Source organism: Thalassophryne amazonica, chromosome 15 (genome assembly GCF_902500255.1).
Source record: "Thalassophryne amazonica chromosome 15, fThaAma1.1, whole genome shotgun sequence".
In the NCBI taxonomy this organism is placed as follows: domain Eukaryota; kingdom Metazoa; phylum Chordata; class Actinopteri; order Batrachoidiformes; family Batrachoididae; genus Thalassophryne; species Thalassophryne amazonica.
In genome coordinates, this window is record NC_047117.1 from 85,326,228 (window position 1) to 85,338,517 (window position 12,290).

The 12,290-nt window shown below is 37.4% G+C and overlaps 1 protein-coding gene across 2 annotated transcripts in view; it reads left to right on the top strand.

Moving 5' to 3' along the window:
- The first annotated feature begins 5,301 nt into the window (after positions 1 to 5,301).
- The window catches only part of LOC117526882 (high affinity choline transporter 1-like), a 54,445-nt gene continuing 47,456 nt past the window's right edge, over positions 5,302 to 12,290 (top strand). The window contains exon 1 of one of the 2 annotated variants that reach the window (XM_034188956.1): positions 5,302 to 5,461. The gene's annotated coding sequence lies outside the window, so the exon portion shown is untranslated. The remainder of the gene's footprint in view (positions 5,462 to 12,290) is intronic. The other variant, XM_034188955.1, reaches the window with a different exon arrangement.

The following is a 12,290-nucleotide window of genomic DNA, read 5'->3' on the forward strand; positions in this document are numbered from 1 at the left end:
GAGGAGATTTCTGTTGTGAAGCAGCAACAGAAATCAATCATGGATCTGGTGGAGGAGGTGAAGGCATTACAGCTCCAGTACGCCGAGAAAGACCGGCATCTGGTGCAGCTGGAAAATAGAGTGGCTGAATTGGAGCAGTACACCAGAATTAACGACGTCATCATCACAGGTCTTCACATCAAACCACGGTCCTACGCACGGGCGTAACAGATGAGAGCGGAGGGGAGCCCAGTGAACAGGAGGTCTGCTCTGTGGAAAAACAGGTTGCTGATTTCCTCCTATCTAAAGGTCTAGAAATGGATTTAAATAACATTGAAGCGTGCCACCTTCTGCCCCGGAGAAATGACGGTGATAAACGAACCGTCATCATGAGATTCATCAACAGAAAACACAAAACAGCACTGTTAAAACAAGGAAGAAAACTGAAAGGGACAAACGTATTCATCAATGAACATCTCACCAAACGGAATGCCGACATCGCCAGGAAAGCACGCTTCTTAAAGAAACAGGGAAAAATCCAGCACACATGGACTTCAAACTGTAAAATATTCATCAAACTGAACGGATCACCAGAACAAGCAAAAGTCATGGCAATAAGGAACATCGAGGAGCTGGACAAATATGAACAATAGGTATGAGGACTCAAACACATCACAGCACCATGATGCAGACTGGAGCAACCCACTCATCCACATCATCTACACCCGGAGACAAGAGAGACATAATGACTAAGAATAATGATCCGTTTATTTCTGCCCAGGAGCTCTGTCTAGATACATTTAATTATAATAACTCTGCTAACCACCCTTCGAATCTGAAAATGATCCTGATACCTTTTTCAGTGAGAATATTGTGAGACAGTGCAAATATTTTACAGAAGAACAATTCAAAAATTATAAAATCAATGATGAAATTTTTTCAATTATACATTTCAACAGCAGAAGTCTTTCTCGTAATCTGTCCACTATTAATGATTGTTTGAAAACATCCAAAAAACGTTTTTCAGTTATTGCAATTTCAGAAACATGGTTAAATGAGGATAATAAAGATCTGGTATATCTTGATGGTTATGAATTGTTCCTGGTTAATAGGCAGACGAGAAGGGGCGGAGGCGTTGCATTGTTTGTAAGGTCAGATTATAACTGTAAACTCATTAACAACATGTCATTTACAGTGGACAACATCATGGAATGTGTTACCATAGAAATGACATTTATAAACTCCAAAAACATAGTTGTTAGTTGTATTTACAGAGCTCCTGGGACAAATATTGACACCTTTGAAGACATTATCTTAGGAATGTACAACAAAATCAACAGAAATAAGCATTTATTTGTCTGTGGAGATTTCAATATAGATTTTTTAAACCCTCACAATCATCCACAAATTACCTCATTTATAAACACCTTGTACTGTTTAGGACTGTTTCCAACCATCATTCATCCTAGCAGAATAACTATGGACTCAACAACTCTCATTGACAATATTTTAACTAACGTTATATCCGGTAATCTTAGTGGGGGACTACTGGTCAGTGATATCAGTGATCACTTGCCAGTTTTCTCAGTCTTTGCATTGGAGGGTTGTTGTATGTATCGAAGCAATATCAAATTCATGAGTAGAAAAGTAACACCTGAAACAATTGATAATTTAAGGGAGAATTTATCAAGTCAGAATTGGTCAGATGTTTTTGTTGATGATGTTGACAGGTCATATGATGCTTTCATTTCCATTTTTTCCAGTTTGTATAATAAACACTGTCCATTTGTTGACAAAATATATAGAAATCAATATAGCAACAAACCATGGATAACTACGGGACTTCAGAGGGCATGTAAAAAGAAAAACGTACTATATAAACAATTCATAAAACTACAAACTAAGGAAGCTGAAAGTAAGTATAAAACATATAAGAATAAGTTAATCAATATCATGAGACTCAGTAAAAAAAAACATATTATAATGAGTTACTTGTCAAAAATAGAAATAACATCAAAAACACATGGAACATATTAAATGAAATAGTAAAAAAGAATAGAGTAACTAGAGATTATCCTTCATTTTTTCAGAGTAACAACTACATCACGATTGATAACGACGAGTCTATTGCTGAACACTTTAATGAATACTTCGTTAATGTGGGTAAAAATCTTGCCAGTAAGATTGACTCATCAACTAATAACTTCTGGGTAAATAATTCAACGTTTAACAAATCTGTTTCAATGTTCATTGGTGGTACTCATGAAAGGGAAATACTTGATCTGGTTCATGGTTCAAAAAGTAAGAAATCGACTGATTTTAATAATTTGGATATGGCTTTATTAAAAAAAAAAGTTATTGATTGTATAGTAAAACCGTTCAATTATATTTGCAATATGTCACTAAGTACTGGTAAATTTCCTTCTCAAATGAAAATAGCCAAAGTAATTCCTCTGTTTAAAACTGGTGACAAACACACATTTTCTAATTATAGACCTATATCACTCCTGCCACAATTTTCCAAAATTTTGGAAAAAATATTTGCTAAAAGATTAAATGATTATTTACTGAAGCATAACATCATTTGTGAAGAACAATATGGATTCAGAAGGTCTCGAACTACATCACATGCTTTGATGGACTTTGTGGAAAGTATAGCAACTGTAATTGATAATAAACAATACATAATAGGTGTTTTTTTTTATTTACAGAAAGCGTTTGACACAATTAACCATGGAATACTATTAAGTAAACTGCAGAAATATGGAATCAGAGGTCTGGCATATGAATGGATAGCTAGTTATTTACAAGGCAGATTTCAGTATGTTCAATTCAATAACACAAATTATGAACTCAGGGATGTCACATGTGGGGTGCCGCAGGGCTCAGTGCTGGGTCCTTTGTTGTTTATAATCTATATAAATGATATAAGTTGGGTGTCGAGTTCACTGAGATGTGTCCTTTTTGCGGATGATACAACTGTGTTCTGTAGCGGTGAAAATCTTGAACAGCTTCTGGACATAGTGGAGAAAGAACTGGAAAAATTTAAGGTTTGGTTTGACGCTAATAAGTTGTCACTCAACCTTGGGAAAACTAAATGTATTATATTTGGAAATAAACAGGCACCCAAATGTAAAAATTTAACTATAAACAATAAGGAAATTGAGTTAGTAACAGAGAATAAATTTTTAGGTGTTATAATTGATAATAAACTTAGCTGGAAACCACATATAAATTATGTGAAATCAAAATTGTCAAAAACTATAGCCATTTTGTATAAAGCCAAAGACCTACTGCCGCAAGAAGGGTTACTTACTTTATATCATTCTCTGATGGTACCATATATGACATATTGTGTTGAGTCATGGGGAAACACTTACAAATCAAATACCAATCCAATATTCCTTTTGCAAAAACGAGCCATACGAATCATCTGCAATAAACAATATCGTGAACCAACTCATTCTCTATTTGTGTCTTTAAATTTATTAAAATTCATTGATTTGGTCGATTACATTACAATTCAAACTTTATTTCGAGCGAAAAACCAAGCCTTACCGAGACATGTCCAGAGTCTGTTCCGATTGAGGGAATCCAGATATAGTTTAAGAGGTTGTGCAATTTTTATGAAACCACCAGTAAGAACAAATGTAAAGGGTTTTTGTGTGTCTGTGGTTGGGGTGAGGAAATGGAACAAATGTTCAACAGAGGTTAGAATGAGTAGTACCTTAGTGAGATTTAAGAAACTACTCAAAAAGAACATTATGTCTAAGTATCATAAAGAAGCAAATATAATTTATAATTTATAAGTGGGACTTATTGTATATTTGAATGTGTGGGTATGTATATGCGTATGTAGATATATAGATATGGGTAGGTGTATATGTATATAAGTGACTGTGTATATGTATGTATATATTTATGTTTGTAAAGTATATACGTATGTATATAGGTATATGTGGCACAGCCCAAGCAGAGGGTCACCCCCAAGAGCCTGGTCTGCTTGAGGTTTCTTCCTTATAGGGAGTTTTTCCTCACCACAGTTGCCTAGTGCTTGCTCTGGGGGTTGGTAAGGTTAGTCCTTACTGGCGTAAAGTGCCTTGATTCGACTTTCTTATGATCTGGTACTATATAAATATAATTATAAGTGAATAGTATATTGATGTGTATGTCTGTGTGTCGACATGTAGTAGTGAATTTATATTTATGTAAATATGACTGATTAGAATTGTTGGACTTGTACTAGCAGGGGTGGGCGCTAATAAGCTTTGCTTCAGCCCACACCCTTTCGGACTCACTAGTTTTGTCTGTGTTTGTTTGTGGAATTGTTCATTTTTTTCTATTTGAATATTTTGTGTGCCGAATTAAAAAAACTTTGTCAAAAAAACTTTGTCAAAATATCAGTGTGTTCATCTGCTATATGATATATTTAACAGTAATTTCTGATCCAGACAACCAATGATTTATAAAGGAAAATCATGAAAATTATCAGGGGTGCCCAAACCTATGCATACAACTGTATCATGGATACTTATCCTAGAACATGTTGAATATTTGGGGGTGCGTACTGGAAAAGACCATACGTTATTTTTGCACTCTATGGGTGTAACTTTGCTGCTGCCTTCTACTGGACTGCATAACACATGAAGAAGGGGATGAGGTAAAGCCGTTTGGATCCTCATCGGTGGAGAAGAAACCCCCACACAGCATGAAGGATCTTGTTTCTGTAGAGTGACTTGAGGCAGCTTGTGCAAGTGGACACCTGAAAGATCTTTTCTCTCAGCGAGGATGACTGTCTTCCACTGCTGTCAAGGGAGCTGAGAACTGGGCAGTAATCAAAGATTTGGATGAAAGTGTGGGTCTCAGATAACATGGACACAGCTTCTTCCTGTCTAAAGGATCGTCTCTCTGCCAAATATCATCACAGCTGCTGGCGGATGTAAACATTCTTGGATTGAAATGGGGAAAGGGGTAGACAGAGAAAGGATAGACCAGATAGTTATGTGGACTCGCTATCTACATAATTTTCCACAGCAAGGCATGAGCCGGATCTGTCCACAGCTAATTGGCCGCACACAGCAGAACCAATCAGGTGGTAGGGGTCACAAATTTATTGTTTTTGGGTCTGTTTTGACCACTCCCCCTCTGGGAAGGTTATATGATGAGTAAAACGGAGTGCTGATTCCAGACTGTTCCAGCTTTTCTCAAGTAACAGGCAATTTCAACACTAGATCTGGTGGCCCAGTTCAAAGTTCCAAACTTTTAAAATTACTTTTGCACTAGTTTTGTTTAGTTTTGGGAAATTATTTTTATTGGTTTTTTGTTTTTTGTTTTTGTACCCATCAAAACGGTGAAGATTGCTACTTTATTATTTTTTTACTGCTTGTACCTCTGTGGATATGTGTTGTTCAAATTGTTCTGCTGGACTGACTCTATCATCAGGTTCACATCAGTAAGAATTCACAAATACTGTTAACTGTAGGTAGGTGTTGATTTTTTATTATTATTATTATTATTATTATTATTATTATTATTATTATTATTGTTCATTTATGTCACCTGAATGATGTTTTTTTTTTTCCTCACAAAGGCTACAAGCATCAGTGGTTCCTTGTATGTTCGTGCATGTTGGCCATTGGTCCTGCTCATTTTGGGACTCACTAAGAGTTGCATGCCTGTTCTCTAAATAGACAGCTCATGCCACAAAGCCAAATTGGCTCTTGTTATTACTCATTTCAGTTTGATATATTAATCATCACTTTACTTAAAAAATACGTAGCTGGGATATATTGCCATATATCGCCAGAATTTTAAAAATTGCAGCTTTTTCCTTTATCTATGAATCTAAATAAATAAAAAATGCCCATATACGAGGTCTGTCCATAAAGTATAGGTCCTTTTTATTTTTTTCAAAAACTATATGGATTTCATTCATATGTTTTTACGTCAGACATGCTTGAACCCTCGTGCGCATGCGTGAGTTTTTCCACGCCTGTCGGTGACGTCATTCGCCTGTGAGCACTCCTTGTGGGAGGAGTCGTCCAGCCCCTCGTCAGAATTCCTTTGTCTGAGAAGTTGCTGAGAGACTGGCGCTTTGTTTGATCAAAATTTTTTCTAAACCTGTGAGACACATCGAAGTGGACATGGTTCGAAAAATTAAGCTGGTTTTCAGTGAAAATTTTAACGGCTGATGAGAGATTTTGAGGTGATACTGTCGCTTTAAGGACTTCCCACGGTGCAAGATGTCGTGCAGCGCTCTCAGGCGGCGTCATCAGCCTGTTTCAAGCTGAAAACCTCCACATTTCAGGCTCTATTGATCCAGGACGTCGTGAGAGAACAGAGAAGTTTCAGAAGAAGTCGGTTTCAGCATTTTATCCGGATATTCCACTGTTAAAGGAGATTTTTTTAATGAAAGACGTGCGGACGGGTCCGCGCGTCGGCTCGCAGCCGCCGCGACGCTCCGCCACAGGAAAAACACCTCTGTTGGTAGCCTTATGGACAAGTTGGAACATGCCCAGCTGTTAAACAATTTCTCATATACTCACTCCACTGAAAGCCATCAAAAGCCGCCTGGATTTTACAAATGGTTATCAACACGGAGGTGTTTTTCCTGTGCTGCCGCACCGCGCCGGCTGCGTCCCGACGCGCGGACCCGTCCGCATGTCTTTCATTAAAAAAATCTCCTTTAACAGTGGAATATCCGGATAAAATGCTGAAACCGACTTCTTCTGAAACTTCTCTGTTCTCTCACGACGTCCTGGATCAATAGAACCTGAAATGTGAAGGTTTTCAGCTTGAAACAGGCTGATGACGCCGCCTGAGAGCGCTGCGCGACGTCCCACTGCGTGGGAAGTCCTTAAAGCGACAGTATCACCTCAAAATCTCTCATCAGCCGTTAAAATTTTCACTGAAAACCAGCTTAATTTTTTGAACCATGTCCACTTCGATGTGTCTCACAGGTTTAGAAAAAATTTTGATCAAACAAAGCGCCAGTCTCTCAGCAACTTCTCAGACAAAGGAATTCCGACGAGGGGCTGGACGACTCCTCCCACAAGGAGTGCTCACAGGCGAATGACGTCACCGACAGGCGTGGAAAAACTCACGCATGCGCACGAGGGTTCATGCATGTCTGACGTAAAAACATATGAATGAAATCTATATAGTTTTTGAAAAAATAAAAAGGACCTATACTTTATGGACAGCCCTCGTAGTCATAGGTATTCCAACAAAAATCAAATGTGATATTTTTCTTCCTATTTCCTGAAAGAAAGTAGCCAATTATCATGCTATAACCATAATTTTTAAGGGAAACCCCAGTAATAAAAAATAATTGCGAACAACTGAAATAAACAATTCATGAAACTGCATAAAACATGTTAATTTCACCATCTGAAAGAAATCGTTTATTTTTAAATATGAAAAGTGGTCAACATTTCACTTATTTATGACATAGAGACGTAGCATCCTTTTCTTTATTTTTTTTTAAATAAATTGAGACATTTAATGAAATAAACACACACCATTTGCACTCTAATGTACAGTCTTACAGCTTTGTCAATATTTAAAGTTCCAATTGTTGGTTCCCATGCATAATTTATAAGAACTGTTCATGTTGCTACTAGACAATGTCATTATTTTTAAAAAATAATTCCTCAAAAGGATTTTATATGCCTGTCAGTGTGGATGCAAACTTGTGTGTGTGGATGTTTGTGTGGATGGTTATTTCAATATCCTTAAAGATTTCTTGGTACTCTGATTACAAATGGTGTTGCACTGATCATCCTTCACATCCTGACACCTCCTCATAAAAGTGTCATGAGGAAATGAAAAGGAACAAACTCATCAGGATCTGTCCCTTGCTGACTTTGCTGTAGCTGGAATCAAACAAATTGGTTTCAAGATTCAATAGCACAATCTACACCTTAATTAGGACCAAAGAAGACTAGATCAGGTTCAAGGAATGTAAGTCAAAGTTGAAAGCTGACACTCAAACATCAATCACCAAAGGATGCATGTCCTTTTGAGATAACTTGCTGACCATCAAACAAACAGCAGCAAAAAATAAATAAATACATGAAGAAATAAAAATAAATAATGGCAGTAATCTGACATTATCTCTGATTTATCTCTAACACGACTTTGGGTTCTGGTGTGTCTAATGTTATCTCATGTGCCTGTTGACAGTTCTGCATTTGCTGAACATCCCTCTGTGTAAATAAGCAAATCATTGAGATGCATTTAAGCCACTGAGAGTTTATTTTTGTCTTGTGGTGCTGTTCTGGGTCATAAAACATGTTATGGCACTGTAATAAACAGAATTATACATACACTAGCACATTCCCCATGGAGATCCACAGGCTCTAGATTGGGTAGTGTTTATAAAATAGGTAACTTGACATTTTTCAAGGGTGGTAATAAATTAGGCAAAGTATCCGTAATAAGTTAGAATGGTGTGTGAGTCCAGAATGTTTTTAGAACCTTAGACCTCAACAGTTTTTAGAAAAAGAACTCAGCTCTTTTATTTCCTGTTAATTAAATATTTTTTAAATGTTAATTTACTGTCTAAATGTATTTATAAACTGTTTAGGTTCTTGTTATCATATACACACTATTATTATTATTATTATTATTATTATTATTATTATTATTATTATTTTATTTTAATATTAATTCTGTTTTGTTGTTTGATTTTTAAATGGACCACAATGGAAATAAGTGTTTTAACTCCCCAGTTTGTCCATGATTGAAGTTATACACATGCATGCAGGCACACAGAGCTTTTTGTCTTTTCTGTATTCTGCCGTAAGCAGGTGCTTTTATTTTTACACACCCATAAACAAAGATGATGGCGGAAGACATCAAATGCACTACCCTTCTCACTCATTCTAATGGCAACATGACATTTAAATAAACTAACTAAACCAACTGAACTACAAAAACACAATAAATTAACACCACCAATAACACTGTAAAACTAACATGAACCATAATAACAGCATTTAAAACCCCAAAACCCCAAACTCCCATGGTGTATTGCAGCACAATGTCTATTGTTCAGTGTTGTTAGCTAATATCGCTAATTCCTCTTAAAAAATATTAGTCCTATCAACTTTGTGTTTTTGCAGCATTCATCCTTGACCCAAAATACATAAGCATATCAAATGGTAAATGTCAAAAACATGGTAATTTAGGGTCTTCTCCTTTCTCTGCCCCTGACCAAGGCAGAGTCGATACATCTGGTGCTGGTCCCCGGGTGCCAAACTGTGGCTGCCCACTGCTCCTAGTGGTTGGATTGTGTCTAACTGTAATTTGGATGGGTTAAATGCAGAGGATGAATTTTGTTTTATGTATGTATATGTACAATGACAATAAAGGTTCTATTCTATTCTATGTCAGCTCTCCCCAGTTTCTCAGTGATTGAAGCCATACACACTTGGTTATTATAATATAGATGTTTGTAAGTGCATACATAGTGCTGGCAATTTTTTTATTTATTTATTTATTTTGTGTGTGTGTGTGTGTGTGTGTGTGTGTGTGTGTGTGTGTGTGTGTGTGTGTGTGTGTGTGTGTGTGTGTGTGTGTGTGTGTGTGTGTGTGTGTGTGTGTGTGTGTGAAGGTTATTTTTGATGGAGACATTAAAGCTCCCAAAAAGTGACCGTGTGTTCTTTTAAGTTGAGGAAACTGTAAACCCAAAGACCTGCAGGAATGAATTCACTGTTTAAGTTGACTGCAGTCCTGGTTGTTGGTTAGCTTGTTCTGCTGTTTGTGTGACTTCTCAGGGTTGTTCTAAATCAAGGCCGGGTTTATTTCTGAGAAACAGCACCTGAAATGTAGCACGAGCCCAAACAATTTGTAGAAGTTCATATTTAGACGAGGCAGATCGGCGCATAAGGAAGGTGATCTTGTTTCGTTTTCGCTCTATGTTCTGGAGTAACGTTATGGTTTTGTCTGAGGGTGAGGTAGGTCACATTTCACCTTTCTGTTTTAAAGCGCATGTTTGGAAGAGTAAGTGCAGGAGCATGCAAAGTGCATCGCTGATCTGGAACACGCGACTTAGTGAGTTCAGTGCTCCCACTTTGAAAGACAGATGGTAATTGGTAAACAAATTCCACATTACAAAGTGATATGGGGAGGGAGGAGGAGGAGTGGGAGAGGATCCAAATGAACAGTTGGCCAAAACAGTTAGTGTGAGTGGAAAAGTACTGAGCACGAGGGAGGGAGGAGGAAGTTACTGTAGTTGCACTTCTGCCAAGCTAAACTCGGCACCTGTGGAAAGTTTTGAAAAGAAAAAAAAAGCACTCATGGTTTGTGATGCTTTTGATCCATAAAAGATCTTTTTGCAGATATTTAGGCAGATCTGTCTGCCGTCTTTTATTTCATTTCTCTTGAGTTTCTTTCTACAACCCCTGGCAAAAATTATGGAATCACCAGCCTCGGAGGATGTTCATTCAGTTGTTTAATTTTGTAGAAAAAAAAGCAGATCACAGACATGACACAAAACTAAAGTCATTTCAAATGGCAACTTTCTGGCTTTAAGAAACACTATAAGAAATCAAGAAAAAAAGATTGTGGCAGTCAGTAACGGTTACTTTTTTAGACCAAGCAGAGGAAAAAAATATGGAATCACTCAATTCTGAGGAAACAATTATGGAATCACCCTGTAAATTTTCATCCCCAAAACTAACACCTGCATCATATCAGATCTGCTTGTTAGTCTGCATCTAAAAAGGAGTAAACACACCTTGGAGAGCTGTTGCACCAAGTGGACTAACATGAATCATGGCTCCAACACGAGAGATGTCAATTGAAACAAAGGAGAGGATTATCAAACTCTTAAAAGAGAGTAAATCATCACGCAATGTTGCAAAAGATGTTGGTTGTTCACAGTCAGCTGTGTCTAAACTCTGGACCAAATACAAACAACATGGGAAGGTTGTTAAAGGCAAACATACTGGTAGACCAAGGAAGACATCAAAGCTTCAAGACAGAAAACTTAAAGCAATATGTCTCAAAAATCAAAAAATGTACAACAAAACAAATGAGGAACGAATGGGAGGAAACTGGAGTCAACGTCTGTGACTGAACTGTAAGAAACCGCCTAAAGGAAATGGGATTTACATACAGAAAAGCTAAACGAAAGGCATCATTAACACCTAAACAGAAAAAAAAACAAGGTTACAATGGGCTAAGGAAAAGCAATTGTGGACTGTGGATGACTGGATGAAAGTCATATTCAGTGATGAATCTCGAATCTGCATTGGGCAAGGTGATGATGCTGGAACTTTTGTTTGGTGCCTTTCCACTGAGATTTATAAAGATGACTGCCTGAAGAGAACATGTAAATTTCCACAGTCATTGATGATATGGGGCTGCATGTCAGGTAAAGGCACTGGGGAGATGGCTGTCATTACATCATCAATAAATGCACAAGTTTATGTTGATATTTTGGACAATTGAAAGGATGTTTGGGGATGATGAAATCATTTTTCAAGATGATAATGCATCTTGCCATAGAGCAAAAACTGCAAAAACATTCCTTGCAAAAAGACACATAGGGTCAATGTCATGGCATAGGGTTAATGTCAATGAGCAGATCTGATTTGATGCAGGTGTTAATTTGGGGGATGGAAATTTACAGGGTGATTCCATAATTTTTTCCTCAGAATTGAGTGATTCCATATTTTTTTCCTCTGCTTGGTCTAAAAAAGTAACCGTTACTGACTGCCACAATCTTTTTTTCTTGATTTCTTATAGTGTTTCTTAAAGCCAGAAAGTTGCCATTTGAAATGACTTTAGTTTTGTGTCATGTCTGTGATCTGCTTTTTTTCTACAAAATTAAACAACTGAATGAACATCCTCCGAGGCTGGTGATTCCATAATTTTTGCCAGGGGTTGTAATAGAATGCAGTGGGCCCCAGACACGAGGTCTATAGTTGCACCTTAAATATTGCTGGCATTGTATCACTGCTGTCAGTTTCATTTGTCGTGGGGTGAAAGGTCACTGAACCAGCAGCTGCTTGTCTTAGTTACATCCTTTACGTAACTCTGGCTGAGCGACTGCCACCACTCATCTCTCCATCGTTGTGCGGTTTCAGCACGATTGGCGCGCAGAGAATGACAGCTACACAAAGGTCACCTCGCTGTGGGACAGTGAGGCGGATAAGCATGATTAAAATGACTTCTTATTGTCACCCACGTACAACAGGAGCAGCTAGGGGACAGGTCCAAAACCCTGGAGGTAGCAATCACAATGTTTTATCATTGCTATTTCTCAGAAATTAAAATAAGGGCAATGTATGAATATTTGTAGA